We start from the raw sequence: 19,735 nt of genomic DNA, 5'->3' as shown, positions 1-19,735 counted from the left end.
AATATCGTAATTATCATATTATTTGATTTAGACTCACAATGCAATGATATAATTGAAAAGATTACGACAAAAAGAGAAAGAATTAAATTCGTACTAATGTGATGACTATACATATACTTAGTGCCAAGACACTACCGTGTCTTGAGATATTATAATTAATCTGTGTATATTTTATGTTACATTTTTATTTTAATATTTTAAATTCATTATTTATAAAGAATAAATTATTTTACCTCATATACACATGAATTTTTTGACGGTATCCAATTTTTATATTTGCCATTTATACTCTTTAACCAATTCATTCGGCGTTCTGTGTCTTTCAGAATTATTTTCATATTTCCTTTTTTTAATGAATTGTTACAAAACGGTATTGTATATGCAACCATATTTCTAAAATAATTTCGATAATTTTATTTTTATCAATGTACCTTTACGTATTTATGTCGTTCAATGCTATTGCACCTAACTCTAAAACTGACAGTCTGTTGGATAGACTGAGACCGTATATCTCTTTCTCTCTCGCAGAATTTCGCTAAAATATGATGTTATCTAACATTATCTTAAAATCCGAAGCGCCACTACGGTCTGAGTATTGAGATGTTGAACTAATATATAATATTATATACTTTCAAACAAATGAATTAATTTCAGAAATGATAATTACGTGCCGATATAGTTATCGGCATTAACGCAATTGATCTGAAATATTAATAATCCTCTCAAATTTGCCAAATTAATCTTAAAAAACTGTAATAAACTTATTGCGGAAAATATTGCCTCGGCTGGGAGTCGAACCTGGATCTCTTGCATTCCGTGCGAGCGTCCTGAGCCTTTAGACTATCGAGACCTTAGCAATATTTTTCGTAATAACCGATATGTATAGAGAGTTATGCATTTTTAATTCTTATTCTTTTTCTAACAATTTACCGAAACATGTAATGTATTCTTACTAATCATATCTATATTCCATAGAAATTTATTAAAAATATAAAATATTTAACTGATTATTACATATATCTAAATTCAAATTTGACTCTAATTTGCCTTTCTATTTTTTTCATATTTTTATTATTCGAAATATATCGAAAGATATTGAAATTTTGTTGATATATTGCAAAAATCGTATTATTAAAATTCTCTTATTAATTATTGTTTCGATATTGATTTATACTTGTGTTGCGTGTTTACTGTTGAATTTTTAGTCATTTACTGCGGTAGTTATCAATAATTATTTAACTATTGTGTTCAAAAGAACGCTTGAAAAAAGATGATATATTAATATTACATCAGCTATACATCAGATCACGACAAATCAGTATTGCAATTAGTCAAACGACCGTCGGCCGTGTATACAGAAAACTCGTCTCGCTTAATGCGTTGCAATAAGTACTCTGCGATGTAGCCGGATAAGTACGCCGGATGTTGATTCGTCGTTTGTAGCAGTGATCGTTCATCGCGGTTGTTTCTTCGGGAGATGAGGCGGCTTCCGCTGCCGGGTCGGCTTTCGAAGTATTCCCCTCCGCAAGAGAGTACAATTGCGGTCCCGTCGAAGCCATCGGGCAAACAGTTTCCATTCGTTTGGAAACGTTTCTAATCTGCCAATACAGCGGATCAATGAGCGGCGGACCGAATTAACCGCTTCCCGTTTCGACAGACCGCGATATAGCGGGGATTATTAATTTTGCCAATAACGCCGCGAGGGTGCCTTCTCTCGGCACAGATGGCGTATCACGAGTCAATATACTTTTCCACCACGAAACCCTCGCATTGCGGGAACACGTGACGTGTTCTCTGAATTTTCGTTACGACCGCTAATTATTTCTTTGGACTTGCGTCTATCGCATATGGTTGTTCATTGATTAAGGTAGAGAAATCGCTGAATAAACGCGCTAAAATAATCTTACCTAAAATATCACAAAGCAATATATTATAGAAATATTTTATGGGGAATGAGAGATTATATCGTTAATAAAATTTTAGAACTATTGTATATTTAAAAGTATATAAATCATGATTTTTAATCTCAATGATTATTTTGTTAGTGCTAGATGATATTAAAGCTATTATTGATGTGCATGTAATATTATAAAAGAAAACCTCTTATTTATTACTAACTTCAATAGTATTGCTGTGTCTTGCAATTAACTAACGCGTGATATTTATTAACTCTATCATCCTTTACGATTTACTTCGTGGAAAGTATTGCGAGACGGCGCCTCTCATAAGACGATATTATTCCGTGCCCGATGTTTCTTTCTCAAGGTTTACTGCGATCATTGCGAATCTACATTTCACTTAAATACGACGAACTATCCGTGCACGTACTTATACGACATGCGGTATACTCGAACTTGTCTGAGTATACAACGACGAACAGGAGAGGAGAACGCGAAGGAAAGGAAAGAAGAAGAAGAAGAAAAGAGAAGAGAAGAGAAGAGAAGAGAAGAGAAGAGAAGAGAAGAGAAGAGAAGAGAAAAGGGAAGAAGAGAAGAAGAGAAGAAGAGAAGAAGAGAAGAGAAGAGAAGAGAAGAGAAGAGAAGAGAAGAGAAGAGAAGAGAAGAGAAGAGAAGAGAAGAGAAGAGAAGAGAAGAGAAGAGAAGAGAAGAGAAGAGAAGAGAAGAGAAGAGAAGAGAAGAGAAGATGATGAAGAAGGCGACAAAAGGGAATACGAGGAAAGGAGGGAGGAGAGTTACGAAGGTGGGAGAGAAAACCGATACTCCTGTCAGAGTCAGGACACGATCGTGGACCATGGACCTGTACGGAGAGGAGAATAAAGTAACCTCCTCTGTATATATGCGTGTATGTGCTTCTACATACGGGATGAAGGAGGAAGAAGAGGATATAAAGAGGGTACCGGGCGTAAGCAAGAAAGGGAAGGAGGAACACAGCGCGACGACGGCGAAGGTGCGGTAAAGAGAAACGCTGGAGGAAGGCGAGAGAAAGAGAGAGAGGCCGCAGATAGAGATAGAGCGGAGAGCGGCCGCGCGTCAGAGCGCGGGACAGAGATAAAAGACGTAGAGAGAGGAGAGAGAGGACAACCCCCTCTTCTTCCTCGGGTTGTGACTCCGAACGCCGGCGATATCTCGACCAATCAAATCACGCCGCGGGCTCCGCCTTTTATCATTATTTTACTTGTTTTCCCTTTACTTCACCCTCATTGGATGACATTCCCCGGGCCATATCGCGGGACAAAAAAGGCATCCGTTCCCAGAAGAGGACTCCATGCTTCCTCCCGGGGTCTGGTGTCCTCCGATACCCTCCTGATACCTACCTTGGTCCAGCAGAGACCTCCTCCAGAGGGGGACCTTCTCCCGCCGCTTTCGCGAACTCGCTCCCTGCCTGTCCTTTGCACGTGCAACGGTGGAACTTATACGCGATGCTGTGAAACTCTGACGGCGTCGTGGTTTGACTTTGTGCCCCCGAAACTGTACGGGCCAAAAGCGAGTTCGTGAATTATTATACTGAGCGATCTATCTTTGACTTTGATGCATCTAAGAGTTCACGATAATAACTACGTCAAGCACGTGAAAAATTTCGATCTTAATAAAATCCCGAGGAGAAAACATCTCTATTTATCACTAGGAAAGATATCGTCAAATATCTGTCGATGTATCTTGATATTAGATAACAATTATTTATCGTTATTCTCAAATAGCTACAAAGTTATCTTTTTGTAGTACTTGTCCGTTTACTATATTCATACTTGTGCAATAATTCACATTTAATAGATTCGTCGTTTCGTCCATTTCTCGGCGATTAAATCAGTGACTTACAATTATAGGATCTCTTTCCTTGGAGAAAGCTAGCGATTATTCAAACGATCGAAGACTCGGTTTAAAAAATCGGTTCAATTCGTGAGCTTTGCGGTCATGACGGGAGAAACGAGGATGGGAATCGCGATTGTCGCGGTAGCCGCGGGTGAATTCCTATCGATTCGTCCGATGCGTTGGGGACGTGATTGACGAGATTCACTCGTCAAGGATTATGCGGTTCGTTGGTTGAGACCGACGGTTTTGGGGCATGAATACGTAGACAAATATATACATATAACGGTGTATCCGTATTCGCCAGTGGCCGTTTCCCAAATCACGGAACTTCAAAATCGCTCCAGGGACACACGTCTACAACTTCTACTATAGCAGAATATTATGGCCCAACAAACACGGGAGCAACTTTAAACTAGCTTGGTAATTCCATAAAATTACCAATATTATTAAAGCGCGAAATTGATGTCACCAATAAGCGTCTGCTCTTCATTTGGCAATTCTCGTTGCTTTATTCCTTTTTTAATTCTATCTTTTTTTATTATTATCTAAATAAATCATATTTGTAGGATATTAAAAATAGCGTTGTAAAAATCACTTGTCTATTATAATTGCATTACGAAATAATTTTTAATTTTTATTAAGAAAACTGCTATATAAAATGAAAAGCAATTTTTCTAATTAAAAATGAAATTCAACTTTTCTAATAAAAATGCTCTTGAATTGAACATTTGCTATTACAATTTACTATTTTAATGGGGAATTTAATGGGTGTTTTAATCAATAGGATTTAAAATATATTAGTATTCAATTTCTAGAATTAAAAAATTTGGTTGTCGATTTCTATTGTGTCATAACAACTGCAGATAGAAATTTATTTTTTGCTATTTAATTTCAGCTGCGGTTGCGATGGCCAACGATTGGTTCTCCAACGTCTGTCGTGCATTTTAGATGTTGAAGTCGCGAGCCACGTGTCGGGTTGGTAATTCACGACGCATAAATTCTCTCTTGTGCCACTCGCGGGCCTCAAAGGGGGGAAAAAAGATTTGGTCACACCTACGTATGTCTCTGATCTGACATTGCATACGTTGCATTGTATGTATATCGGGTGGTGTAGACGAGATGATGAAGAAAAGGGGAAAGGGAGATCTCACATACCTAGAGAGAAACAATGCTAGTTAGAGGGGAACTGCGAGGAAGTGACGATGAGAATAAGAAATAAGGAGGGAATCCGTTTTAGTTCGAATTCGGTTAAGAGATTTGTATCATTAATAGTAACATGATATTTGATTACATACTTTTTTATTGCCTGAGTTCATTTGTCAACCATATCGATAACGATTAAAAATATATACACTATAATTGATATATTTAATCGTATACATTTCTTTTTTCTTGTTAACTACTATTTCTTCTATTTTTATCAAAAATCTTACCTTGATTCATTTCCCTTATATTTTTATTCTGAAATATTCGAAAAATATATTGTCAGAGACTTTAGCAGAAGCTACGTGAATCATAATTATCGCTGTTAATTATGTATTGTTCTGGATAAGAAAGCTTTCTGGAGATTAGTATATGTGCGAATGAAATATTTTTGTTTAAAATATTTTTCGTTTTGTGCAATATAATATTATATTTCTTCGCAATAGCGCGATGTCCAGACGAGTGATGCATTCCGACGGGAATTTCGAAATTTTTTCCGGCAGACGGTTCGATCGGTGCATTTCCCGTGGCAGGCGGATAGTGATTTGTTCGAAAAGCAATATAGCGGGTTATCACCGTTGTGGAGGAGTACGAGGCGACGAAGGAGGCGCGGATGAGCGCGCGGGGCGAGCGTGGGGGCCCCCGGAAAGGGGGAAGGTACGAGGGGTGCCCTTTTCCTGAAATTTGCATGAGGTATTAAAGCGCGGTGGCTGCGTTCACCAGCGGAGCTCCTGTTTGCCGACACCGAGTGCGGAGGATCAAAGGCCCTCTGCCAGGCTTACGTCTCTCTTCTCTTCGGGAATGAGTGATGGGAAGGCAGAGAGGGAAGTAGGAAGAGAGACAGAGAGAAAGGGGAAACAGGCATAGAGAAAGAGAAAGACCCAGAGACAGTCCGAAATAGAGCAGAGGGATTCGCCGTCAACCTCTGGCTCGCATCTAAAAAGGCTCTCATCACGACAGCCAACTTCAGATCTTCGATATCGTGATCTTTGTCGTTAAATCGTCGATCGTACGGCTGATTTCTTTCTTCGACGCGAGATTTCAACTACTCGTGTTACTTCCTGCCATAGGTTTGGCGAGATGCACCAAATCTATCGACTGACTTTGCCGTTCGTGTTTGCTTTTGTCGACAATGCGCGATTTCGCTTTCCAAATATTCGTGGAATCTTAATAACTCGTTAATAATCAGATTTTAAAGCAAAGCTACTAATCCTTTGGATTGATTGAATAACCTAAGTATTTATCTTGACTTTACTAATGATAATGAAGAACGATAAAATCAGTATTATGAACATAAGTCTCACGAGATCTTATTTTTAAATTATATAAGATTAATTTTTTAATGCAAAATATCGAGAGTTTTCTCAAGAATGATATTCTATTCATGACTTAAGTATTCTAAGACTAATAAGTAATATATCGTAAATAAAAATATAAAAACAATCTTTATATTCCTATTTTTAAATTTTAGTGGTTTTACACAATGCTTGAATAGAATTCCTTAGCAGATATAATTAATTCGTTAATGAGTTAATTGAACCTTTCGATTCTTGTTACGCGCGTTGTTAATTCGTGTCATGAAAAAATATAGTATGGCGCCGACTAAGGGTCCTTGGGCAGTAGACAAATGATATTCCGAGAATGTTAACGCGCGTAAGCGTATTCTTGCTCGCATCGTGTCCTGTAAAAACGTTCACTGGCAGTGATGTATGCCGACGAAAGCACGTATCGCATAAGTAAGGAGGGCCTTGAGCCGATTCATCGGCTAACCGGGGGACTAGGCCCTCTGAAACCACTCGTCGAAAGAGCTTCTTTGACTCGAGTTAAAAATTTCGGCAACCAGATGCTAACTTGATCTTTTTAAATACAAATTTGTCATTGCGAAAAATTATTGACCGATATCTTTTTTAGTTTTCATAAGGAAAACGATCCTCAGTCCAGTTTCCTTTTAGAGCTCAAGCATTAGCATAACGCGCAACTTGTATGGACGTGACCTTTATTTCACTTTCAGTAATCTATAGAAACGTTTCGTCTTGCTAACATGCTGAATCATTATCAAGATTAATGATCATTGCGTCAATTTAACAGTGTCTATATATTTTGTAAAATTGTTCTCGAGTCAACATATAATCGTTTGCTACCAGATCGCTAAAATAAAAAATACAAAATAAATTATATCTGACATCATAGAACTGTTGGTTATTCTCTGGCTTTTTCGGACGCGAATAAAGTTAGTATCTTTCTGACGTACTCGACGGAATGATTCACGAGGCATAGGATCGCAGTGGCAGCGTTCTTCCCGACAGCTATACGAGTGCCAAACCACATTTTAGGCGAGTTATTCACAGCATACCTTAGCTTCCAGCATAGGTAAGGGTAAGGATATCATTCCGCCGGCTCGTCCTGTCAGCCGGTAGGCAGTCGGGCAGACAAGGCAAGGCAAGGCAAGCACGGGGACACGTTGTCGGCACGTTGCGCCGTTTGCATCAAGAGGAGGGGAATGCAAAAAGGTCGCGGCCCGGGCCGGCCCGTCGCGTTTTACAAATTATTCAATTAGCCCCGCGAATTAAGGTATGCATATTCATCGCTCTCTGATACGCGTATGCGCGCTTCCTGCGAAATATATACTATACCGAGTGGTGCGCGCGGTCCCGGGGCTCCACCCCGGACGACGGACGACCGGGCCGCCGACGCCGCCGACGCGACGTCACGACGCATAAACAATTCGTGCACCCGCGCGTTAGATGCTCTAACGAACTTGCAGCTGCATCCGAAATGCATCCGTTTTGCCGGCGACGCGCGGCAGGATAAGGGGAGGGAGAGAGTACGAACCGGCCCGGCCACTTCGCTCGCGTATTCCTCCGTGTTCGCGATGCAGTTGTGCGGATATATATATATATAATGCGCATGCCGATCTCCATGCGTGGCTCGTTTTTCGAGCTGGTTCGTTCGCGAAAAATCGGGGGAAAGGATTGAGAAGATTTATACGATATGTACGTTGTTTTTCTTCTTTTTTTTGGCGCCCTAGCCAAATCTTCTCTACTGCTGATATGGACTATTATTGATGTAGATATCTTCGCGATGAAAATCAGTTTTGTCGTCATTCACTGGACTTTTAATAAAAAAGTAAAGACTGCGTTACGATAGGGACTAATTTTATGAATATAAGAACATTATTTATTTCTTATTCTTTAATAAGAATTATAGGTGATTTCGAATAATTTACGATCCTAGTTCAATTTTCTCTCTCACGTTTTGTTTAATCCGCCTTGTCGAATGACACCAATAATAATGTTTTTTCAATACGAGAAAAATATTCTGAGATTGGTGATGCGTAAATTATTTATAATGCAATAAAATACAATTCGCAACCAATTGGGATGTACTTATGTGGAGGCAAATAGATATTTTTCTTGCATTGGATTTATTTTGGAGTCACAAATATTACTATTTTATTTTAATATGATGTTTCCACTTTTTAAAATGAAAAAAATTAACTAACTTTTTTGTCGACAATACACACGACTTTTTATTCTATTTTTCACTTCCGTACTGTTACAATACACGTGATTCGATATGTCATTGTTTCTAGATACGCAATTCGTCTCTCAAGCGTGTAATGAAATTGCATTGGCGATTTTACGTATCGATGTCGTACGCGTCGCTCCGTCGCGTGATAACTGAGTGAAACGCAAAGAAATTAATTGGCGACGCGGCGCGGCGCGCAAACCACCGAGAGGCGATGCGGCTGCATTATTATTTCTTCCGGTAGATAAAACTGCGTGCGGCAGCGGGAATAAAATATCGTGTATGTGAAATATACGCGCACGTGTACCGTGCCGCGGCCGGGCGGAGTCACGGGTCGGGTGTTGCGTTTAAAACAACAAGAAATGCACATTTTAATCGTATCACTAATAGCCCGACGTTTATAAGCCTCGGTGTGTCTCATGAATACGCATATTTCTCCCGGTGACAACGGTACAAAATTAATGAACGCCGGAATAATCCGCACCTACGAAGACCGACGTTCCGCCGGCGACTTTTTCCGCCCGCGAACGGGACCGCCCACGTACTGCCCTTTCCGAAATCGTTTTCCCTTGGGACTTCTTCTTTTTTTCACGTAAAATGTTTCCTCCCCGTCTCGACATTCCATGAATCAGGAATCGCCGTGAAATCTGTCGACGATTGTTTTTTTTCCGTTTTGCTGTTAATAAGCAATTGCACGTATTGAAAAAAGAATCTATATTAATTGGAATTCTGATTGAGAGTCTATTATCATTATAGATAATCATAAAAATTTTGATCGATATGATTAGAATCTTTTTTTGTTTATTTTCAAACAGAAATTTTTCCTAATGAGCGATAAAATCAGCTACGGTATATAAATAAACGAAAATTTATCTGCTGATAAGTTCTTACCTTGACACGCAAAGATTTTATCAGTGTTATGTTGCACAGTTTATTGCAAAAAAATACGAGAACGTTACGAGAAGCATTAACGCTTGATTGAGTGATTAATTAAATCTGAATTTTATATATACCTATGTAAAAAATTATGTAATAATTTATTACACAAATTAATTAAATAATAGTCATGTATTTAATTACATCGAGTTTAGTACTTCTAAAACTGCCGTTTTCTAAATTATGTAGATTTATTTCGGTAGTAATAAGAAAATGACGTATATGAAGGCAAATCGAATGCATATTTATGCTCTCGTTAACGATGATCCCGATGAATGATGCGCGTGTAAACATTACATGTAAGAAGAGGACTATCGTCGCGTCGTTATGTCGAAAGTATTAATAAGTGCACGTTTGCCGGGATAGAAATTTGCATTGCACAAATTACAGGCGGATTATGCACGCGCCGAGCGTATCTACGTAAATACTCGGATATAATAATTCCAGTAATTGATACTTGTGCGTAAACATTCCGACCGTAATTACGTTTAACTACGGTCGTTAATAAGCGCCCGAACAGCGTAAATTTATAGAACGTATTATAAGTGTTTCGACGTTAATAAATTATCTAAGTATGTTAATTAATCGCACGTATGATTAGTTGACGCTGTAGAGATGACGTGACGTTAACATTCTTCCGTTATCGGTATCTCCACGATAGATGTCGATCAAGTTGTTTTAAAATCCGGTCGAGATGTACTGACAACAGGATATAAATTATTGACGTTCTCATTAATCCCCTTCAATTGACATTAACATATTTTCGATCACCATTACTCAAATTCGTCAGTTTCATGATGATATCTTGCTTTGGACGTGTTATGTACATTTACGGATGGATTAAGTTATAATGATATCTAGTTATGCTAATGCGAAAATTTGTTTTCGATCACTTTAGAGGCGATAGTATCCGGTGTAGAATTTACAATGTCTTTAATTGGTATACGGATCTTCATGTTTCTACATGAAGCATTAAATCGTAAAGATCGATTATAAATGTTTTGCTTTATTATTTGCGATGTTCGGAATGAAATAAGAAGAAAAGTGAATGAACGTCCTCGAAACAGAGAATCAAGTTTTGCTTTCTCGCTTCTTCCTACAATACATACTCGTATCTTTCGTGTTTGTTTAATATGAGGCAGATTGCATAAGTACACGTTACATAAAATAGCAAATATCGGTAGGGCTTACTGCCGTATTATGCCGACGGCAGCGGCTTTATTGAGCGACATTCTCCGGAAGAAAAAAAAATACAGGAAAGTCGAGATGAAGAGGCCAGGGTCGGCAGATGTCCAGGATGTCGCTGTTATAAGTGTCTACGCACCACGCGGGACGATTCTCCATTATGTATAAATACATGTATGAACTTTGGTGTCGCCAGAAATGTGCGACCTGTGCCCTTCGAAAAAAGCAGCTGGGAAACGGAAACTTGCGGGAATAATCTTGATGAGTGTTTATCGTTCTGTTGGATGTACCTTATAGTATTTATCAGTCAAACAACAAATGTATGTAAAGAAATAGTCGAGATCTGCAATGGTTCCTGACAAAATTTCAATATAACAAAAATTTAATTTAAATGAAATTTAAATTTAATTGAATATTTAAAAATTTTGTAAGATGTTTATTAGTATCTTAAATCATTAACAGCTTTCTAAGATGCTTATTTACAGCAATAATATTAAATTGTTTGTGAAATTAATTTATGATATTATTACTTCAGCTTCGATTAGGACCGTGTTTTAATAAATAATTGATGCACAGTTAGCTCTTGAATTAGAAATCATCTAAATAAGAAATATTAAGTATGAAGAACCGTGATCGAATATGGCATTTTTCATTCATGTGTGTTGAATATTTTGCGGTATCAAATGTGTAAGCAGATGATCAGAATATTTAATTGAATTTTAGTTGTCGCGATCATTATAGTTTTTATAGCGATATTTTATGGGGATAAAATTTATTCGTATTTTGGTGTATGTAAATCAATCATTTTAATGTTTTAACCTGAACATAATTCAAAGCACGGTTATGGGACGCCAAGTCGTTAGTGACTGCACGATGCTAGGCGTAAAAGTTAGCGATCTCTATGGATCGTTGGCAGGTAACTTTTTTTCGCGTGACTTTCGCAGGAAGAAAGAAAAGCACTGTGTGGGCGAAAGGGCTCTGGAACAAGTCTAAAGGCGAGGTGAGGTATTTCCAGCAAGAAGAACCGCGATTAGAACGATTACGGACTGCGGCGTGCGTGTGGAACGGTTCCATATATCTAGCCAAGCTTTGCGCAACGTGCGCGCGCTCGGTCTCGGTCTCAATTAATGCAATTACTCGCTCCCTCGTCTAATTACCTATCAAACGGAATTATTATCGCGCGCGCGATCGTCTCTAATGAACGTTATTAATTGCTTTATGATTTTTTGATAAAACACGCCGCGTAATCAAGTTATTATCTCACAATGCGTTTCCATTTTTAAGACACCGCTGCCGCTACTGCCGTCGAGTTATTTTTTACTTTTTCTGCAAATACTCGTGAATGTCTCGAACGTTTAAATGTTTTCTCGAGCGCGAAACATTTCGAATTCACGAGCGAGCGGACTGCTTGCTTTTGTTTGGAGAAACAAAAAAAAACACGTGAGATAAAATCTCTCTCACAACAAAAAGCGGTTATTAGGAATTACGGGATTAGGATTAATACGGGATTAGAATTATAATTCAGTTCACTTCCGCTTCAAACCTCTGAAATCATTTCGATAATATGTATCGCGTAAAATAAATCGTTAATAAGTAATTTACGCAGTTTCAAGGAACCGATGATAACTTAAGCAATGGTTAGGGACGTTGCTTCGTGGTAGCGAGCAGCAGGTGAACTGAAGAGCCGTAAAATTCCGTGAGCGAGACGAGGGTGACGCTGGCTAAATAACAGCCAGGGATGTCCCGTCACGGCGCTTTTAAGGTACGATCGCTTCCCCTAATTTCTTATCTGCCGGGACCAATTTGATAGATCGGCGATATAGAAAGTAGCCTTCTATAAAACGGGGCAGCCTGCGCGCGGACAGGTGCACCGTGTCAGGATGCACATCCAGCCAGGAGAGTGAGACCGACGCACCTGACCAACGACGCGGCTATAAGCGATGCGGATTATACCTCGGTGTCTCTATTATCAGCAAGTGCGCAACTCTCCTCGCGTAAAAGCGCGAGATACTTTCACGAATTACGAGATAATCAAGGCTTCGCGCATGATGCACCACGTATTATTGCGCGCCGTGTATATATGTACCCGCATGAAATCGAGATTGCGACGATTATTGACTGCACGCGCAGAAAAAGTAAGTTAATTATACCGCATTTATCATAATCCTTATCCTTCTCACCATCAGTGTCGGAATTATCGATGCTATGAATTTACGATAATGAATATGGTACGTGTCTTTGCAAATCGAACTGATTTTATGTGATTTTAATAGCCGAGTGTTATTAGAATGCCAACGCGCATTACATATTGTAATAGAAATTTGATGTCATCATTTTCTTATAGGTTTTATTGTTTGATAATAATTTTTTTATCGCCAATTTCTTTAAATTCAATTTAAAGTTAATTTCTTTGTTTTTCATTCATTAAATTGGAAAAATTCCATAGCAGTAAGATATTTATTAATATATTGTTTTTTTTTATGTATCTACAATTGTGTATATAAAAATATATAATAATTATTAGGCGCGTTCAGCAGACTCAATAGTTGAGTGAGCACTCGCTGCTGTTTATGTACTCTTCTAGTCTAATGAAGGTCTGATTGGATGATCTAGAATATACACTCTAAAAAATATCGGTGTGAATTTAAGATCTTACGCGTATGGTGTCTACATAATTCTCACTATATTAATATTAACACCAATGCGGTAAGAATTATACAGATACCGCACAGCGTTAAATCCATACGGATATGTTTTAGAATATACCGATAACAGCAAGTACCTACTCACTCAACTATTGAGTTCTAACTATTGTTTTATTTATGTATATATATATATATATATATATATATATATATATATATATATATATACATACAGTCTTTATTAATAATTTCAAGAACATTTTCAGCATTTGGTATACTTTGAAACGATGCTTCGGCCGAGTCGCCATAAAGCCGCTCGCACTCAATTTAATACGTGTTGCACGACGATTGGTTTTTGAGCGAGCGTGACTTTTGCGTTCCCACGAGACGTAGGCTCAACTTTTGTCCCATGATCGAGCAAAGTGAACAAGCTAGTGAGCAGTCCTCCGACGAGTCGACGAGCCCGGACGTTCGCGCACGCACTCATGACGGACGGACGGACGGACGGACGGACGGACGACACAGGCACGTACGACACACATAGAACGTCCACATGTATGGTACAGTCTCAACCGTGAATAAACCTTATTTTTTTTTATAAGAACTGTAGTGAACAAATTTTTATATGAAGAGAAGTTTTTTTTAATTTTTTTTAACCGAGAATTTATAACAAAAACATATGCAGAAAAGACGTAATGAAATAAATTAGATTATAGGAAAATGGAAGAACTGCAACAGCAATATCTTTCTTATTATGATTACAAATATCGCCGTGAATTCTGTCAAAAAGATTTAGTGGCAGTAGCATTAGTATGGCCTTGTTCCAATTTCGCAAAAATTGAAGTTCGTAAAGATCACGGGACGTTTCGTGGCAGGCTGTGTTTTCGGCCAAGTACTTATCCAATATTTCCGTGATTTAAAACGAGATTGGAGCTTCGAACGGCCACGCGAGACACAAGAGTCTCGGATCTATTTGTGGTAGCGACTGTATGCACACGTGATAATACACGCGAGCACACAAAAGGTTCGGCCTTAGTACGGCGGTACGTGATACCAGTTTCTACGTGGGTGCTGGACATTTTACGACTTTCGGTGGACTCGGAAAGAGGGATGTCTTTTTTATAGGAGAAGCAGTGAATTCTCGTTTGATTCTGTGATAAATATCTCATCTGCGTCAGTGAGTTTCATGAAATATTCGTTTGGGACGTTTCCGCGATGGTTATACCGCGCTGCGCTTGAGAAAGAGACGGCCAGACACGTAATTAAGACGCGTGTGCGTTAATATTATATTAAATACTCGTTATTTGTTATCTCAATGGGAAAAGCGTGAAAGAAACGAGATACTTTCTTTTCTTTTCCTACAATTGTAAATCACTCTTGTTCGGGGCCAATTAAAGGAGGCGCGGCTCTTAGATTTTAGCAGTGCGTAACCGGAACGCTACGCGTGTAACATATGCGCCGTTAAATTAGAGAAGAAATCGGGAGATAATTATTAACACACGGAAGGATAGCTGATATAATCATAGGAGAGTCTCTGGACTGACGCAGACTGAGAAATGTTGTTTTGTTGCCGTGTCTACAGTGCTTTACGATGTGTATCGATCTGCATTATATTTGTTCACCGCGATTGCGACTAGACTGAGAAATTATTCAGGCTCTCCCCTTATCCATAAATTAATTAACGTATTTAATTAATAAAGCCAATCTCACGATTGCTTTGTGTGTCAACGCGTACTTATTTATTAAAATGAGTATATAGGATATATCAGATGCCCCCATGCGCTTTCTCTTGGGTACAGAATACAGAATTTGCTAAGAGAAAATTATCAATTTCTATATATTCCCGATAAAAAGCAATAAATGTATAAATTTGCATCGCCAAATTATTTCTTTTAACCTGAACGCTTAGCTGCGAGCAAATTTGAGACGATGTACATCGCTGAGAGATAATGTTTATAAACCATTTGTGTAGATCGACCAAACTTTTTTCTTGATTTTACTGTTTTCCCTATATTATTACATAGAATTAGACTCTTCTCTTTCATAATAATATTGGTGCACAGTATCATCATCGATTTTTGTCGTTCCCCTTATTCCGACGGTTTCAACCGTTGCTAGTTTTAACACTTTTGGGGTCTCGTCTCTTCTGCTCGTTAACTAGAAAGAGTCGGGGCTTATGGTAATTTAAAGTAGTCATCCCCAATTGATTCTTTCCTAAAGCTATTAGGCGATCATCTCGGATTATCCTACGATTCCGGGTTTACTAGGAACTCGACTTTTCTAAGTTTTCGCCCTTTCGCGTGCTCGCAACATTCAGCCATATATGCTTGCCTTCCTCGTAGATCCGTTAGGATTAGCAACTGGATATATCTATACTTTGAATAAAAAAAAAGTTAATTCTGTTAAACGAACATAAACTGTAGATGCTCCTCGAACATTTCTCGTGAGAAATCGGGACGTTGGGACCATTGGAGAAATGTTATTCTTGCCAGTGCCAATTACCGGCGTAACGATTATCAGATCTCACCGGATCGGTAATTATGTATTACGTCGGTACAATGTTGCTTATTATAACCACGTCTTATCTCTTGTGATTGTATTAGTTAGGAAATAATTTTTTTCTCCGCGTGCCGTTGCGAGTAACTGTACCGGCCTCGGGGTCGTTACCACATTATCATTACTTACGTCTTTGTTATCGAGAAAATGCGACCTGCTCTCGCGCGCGGCAACCTTACAATTAGATTCTCAGGGTGTTATGAGGGCACCGCTATTGCTGTGTCTCGTTGCGCTGATGTGCGTGCGTGCACATGACCTGGACGAGAGAGATAATCGAAAGAAAATACAGTTAAAACTATCAATGTATACGCGTCCTAAGTGGCCGTAAATTATAATTACCGCAAAATCCCATGGCGCTGCGGTGGCGATAAGTCATATTAATTGCTATTAAACAGAGTAGCGTTGCATGACTCCGTTCATTTTGACGAGGCACCTCTTTTGAAATAAAATAAGGTACTTCAGAGAGAAAAGTAAAGAATGCTAAAAATAGACGCAGAACAAATGGGAGGAGATTGGGCTTTTTTTTCATGTGGAAAATTAGCGACAGGTTTGACGGAGAGTCGTCACGCTAACTCTGCACTACCTGTCGTTGCGATTTTTATAAATCGCTTATGACGCGATCACGTGAGACAGACTTACCTGCGCGAACGATATCGTGGACAAGAAGGTGGTAGCAGTTTCCAACGAGGCGCCCTACGGGGAGTTCCCGACAGCACAGTGGAATAACTTTGCGGTTGATTTATACTTCCGACAGACGTAACGAGCTTGCGGTCAGAGCGCGGCGTCATGCATCCATCGCCTGCACAAAAAAAGAAATAATGAAAAGGATAAATCAATAAGAATATCGCGGTTTGCTTTTCGTTGCGCAAATAAACCGTATACCTGCATCTGCGCTCAGTTTCCGCCTTCAAATTGAAGACTTGATATAAATAAGATTACACGCGCGATGCTATGGAAATTGTCTTTTCGGCTCGAAGGCTATATTGCATGTGCGAAGGTTAGAAATATGTTAAAACACTATAAATGATCACTTACTTATAATGTAACAAAAACATAGAGAATTTTATGAAATACATATACATATTAGGTATTTATATGAATAATTTAAGAGATTGTTATCTCTGACTCTTTTTTTATTTACGTCTCATTTTCAATCATTGCATAAAATTATGCGAAAAGTTTGCTAAAAATCTAAAAATTTAACTAAATACAGATCAAAAACAATTTTATTGATCAATCAAAATAGTTATGCCCAAGTTGGTTGTTAGAATGTCAAAATTTTTTGCTACATTGCTTATCATATTATACTTTAGTTTTCTATATAATTATTTTGATGAATCAATAAAATTATTTTCAGATCTAGCTATAGCTAATTTTTTAAACAGCAAAATTCTTCTTTCTATATATTATCTCTGTATACGTAAATCATGACAAAGAATCAAGAACAAAAAAAATTGATGTGTGTGTTTCTTATAGAATAGATATTTATAAATTCATATGTTTTTAATACGAAACGCGTAATTTTAAAGGAAAAAGGGAAGATCGCTTTCTGACATCTCTTTTACCTCCGTCGGTTTCTTTGTCACGTTTCACAAAACAACTTTAGGTTCACTGTTAGATGATGTTTAACGAGATAGTAGATTCAGACAGGATGCTCGACTCGTTGACTATCAATGACTCGAATACGTAGTTATGCTTCAGATATGTACAAAACATTTATATTTACATTTATAGCGCTAAATATGCAAAATATTCAATATTTAAAAACGAGACATAAAAAAAAGATTTTCTAAATATTAACTTTTTATGGAATTTTTAGCGTTAAACAAAATTATTAATGATGAAAGTAGGAATCACTAAGTTTACTAAAAAAAAATTTTGAATAATATCGAAGTTTAATTAAAAGAGGTTCAATCTCCTTAATTTCGTTAACATTGAAAACTCCAAAAATTAGTAGGAGAAATTACGAAGAATAAAATATAGATAACGTCGCGCGGCAAGACAGTATTCTGTAACGGACAATTTCGGAAGGACGGAAGAAGAAGAAACAGTGAATGAAAAGACCAACTCGAAGATTTGTGGAGCCACCGGTTTTCGTCTCGTAGTCGTCTTCATGGCTGACGTATATGTTATTCGAAGAAGAGTTCCTCCCGCGAGGATACGACGAAGGGGGGACGAAGAGGAGGACAGCAGAAACGTACGCTCGCAGAATACCTAACGACTTTGGGAGTTTTGGGACATCAAGGAGGGACCATGAAGCTTGTCGTAGAGGTCCCAAAAGTTTGCAGCACGGTGAAAAGAAGCCGAGAGAGGGCCGAACGAGACTCGTCGCGCGCACAGCGTTTTTTGCGTTTAATCTCCTCCTGTCTCGCCTTTTATTTGGGCCAGACGGGAATTCGGCTAAATGCATTGATTAAACTGCTGACATCGTTCGGACGACTCGGTGGCCACCGTGTCTCCGCAGGTCCGAGAGCTGGCCCTTTTTTTGCCGCACCGTCCGTTCTCCCTTTCATTTTTGTCTCGTCACTTCGCGGACTGCGAATCGTAACTCGTACTTTATGTTCGACAATCGGTGTTTCATGCGATCGGCGGCCAGTGATGATCCGATTGTTGGTCAAGAATTTAGCGAAGTAAAATTTGACGTTGTTTAACGAATACTTCGGAAGATCTAATCACGATAAAATTCCGTTGCAATTATCTTACTCATCACATTGAGAGAACATTTGGTGACGGTTATAAATTAAGATCGATTTCATAGTTCACAGAAGACAGGTGATGAAGCAAAGTGAAAGAAAAGATGGAGGTATTCAATTCAAAATATAAATATTGATTAATCATAAATTATAGTTCGGAAAGATAACATCTATCATGTAGGTAAAAAATTCTAACGCTTTTCCTTTTTGATTCTTATTTGATTAACGTGGATATGTACTATCGATTCTACAATATCTTAATAAACGCGATAGCTGGCGTGTCGTTAATATTCTGTAATATGGCATAAATATACAGGAGATGTGAAAAGAACGCGGGTAATACACCTCGACTCGAGATTAAATTGACAGGCAGTCTTGTTGCGTGTATTTTGTAAGTTGAGAGAGAGTGATTGTATAGATACATTAGAACACATACACACACACACGTGCAAATAGAATAATGACATGGACAATATAAGTGTCAAATATAATAAGTTATTTGCAGAAATTAATATTCCCTCGATGTGCAAAGTACTTAATATATCTATTTTTCCGGTTTAAAAGGAAAATTTAATCGATTAGATTGAATGATTATAGAGGCGAATGATTATATTTTTCTCTTTGGTTTTTACGGAACTTTTTTTTTACTCTGTCTTTTTAATTAGTCTAGACTTCATCACAATATGAAAAACGCGCCATGGATTGTATAAAATGCAGAAACGAATGCGTCTTTTCGCAGGTCGTTCGACGGATGAGGTAAGTTAGGCATGCATTGCTCGCTCCTTTTAACAGCAAAGAGCCATCTATGGAATTATCCTGATGATTAATGGTACGGCGCTGGCTCGGGGCACTCTTCCACCTTGTTTTCCAATTCTCCTCTGCCCCTCTGCTCCTCTCTCTTCTTTCCTCGTGTGTGCCCCACCGCCTACATCCATTCGCGGCCTCCGTCACTACGTGCTACCGGCCCATCTTGGGCCCAACGGCTCCGGGGGCTTTGGAACTCGCGGTACACGAGCCGGCCGACGAACTGTTCGGTTACCATGTAAAAAAGCGTACAATGTTAAACCCGCATTGCCCCTGCCAACCATATCTCATCCGCTCGTCCGTCTGTCTGTCTGTGTTCCTATCTTCATCCTGTCTTTTCCATTTAATCTAGATTAAATATTTAGATTACTTTGCGTATCTTACAATCGCGAACTTCATTAAGATCTAGCTTTGG

General features: G+C 38.5%; 1 long non-coding RNA gene across 3 annotated transcripts in view; it reads right to left on the bottom strand.

Annotated features, from left to right (window-relative positions):
* LOC147908588 (uncharacterized) overlaps window positions 1-19,735 on the bottom strand; it is a 198,818-nt gene that overhangs the window by 42,483 nt on the left and 136,600 nt on the right. For all 3 annotated transcript variants that reach the window (XR_015546080.1, XR_015546078.1, XR_015546079.1), the window contains exon 2: window positions 16,463-16,622. This is a non-coding gene — a long non-coding RNA (uncharacterized LOC147908588). The remainder of the gene's footprint in view (window positions 1-16,462; window positions 16,623-19,735) is intronic.

Source organism: Acromyrmex echinatior, chromosome 9 (genome assembly GCF_024713525.1).
Source record: "Acromyrmex echinatior isolate Ae372 chromosome 9, ASM2471352v2, whole genome shotgun sequence".
NCBI lineage: Eukaryota > Metazoa > Arthropoda > Insecta > Hymenoptera > Formicidae > Acromyrmex > Acromyrmex echinatior.
This window is presented reverse-complemented; position numbering and strand designations above follow the sequence as displayed.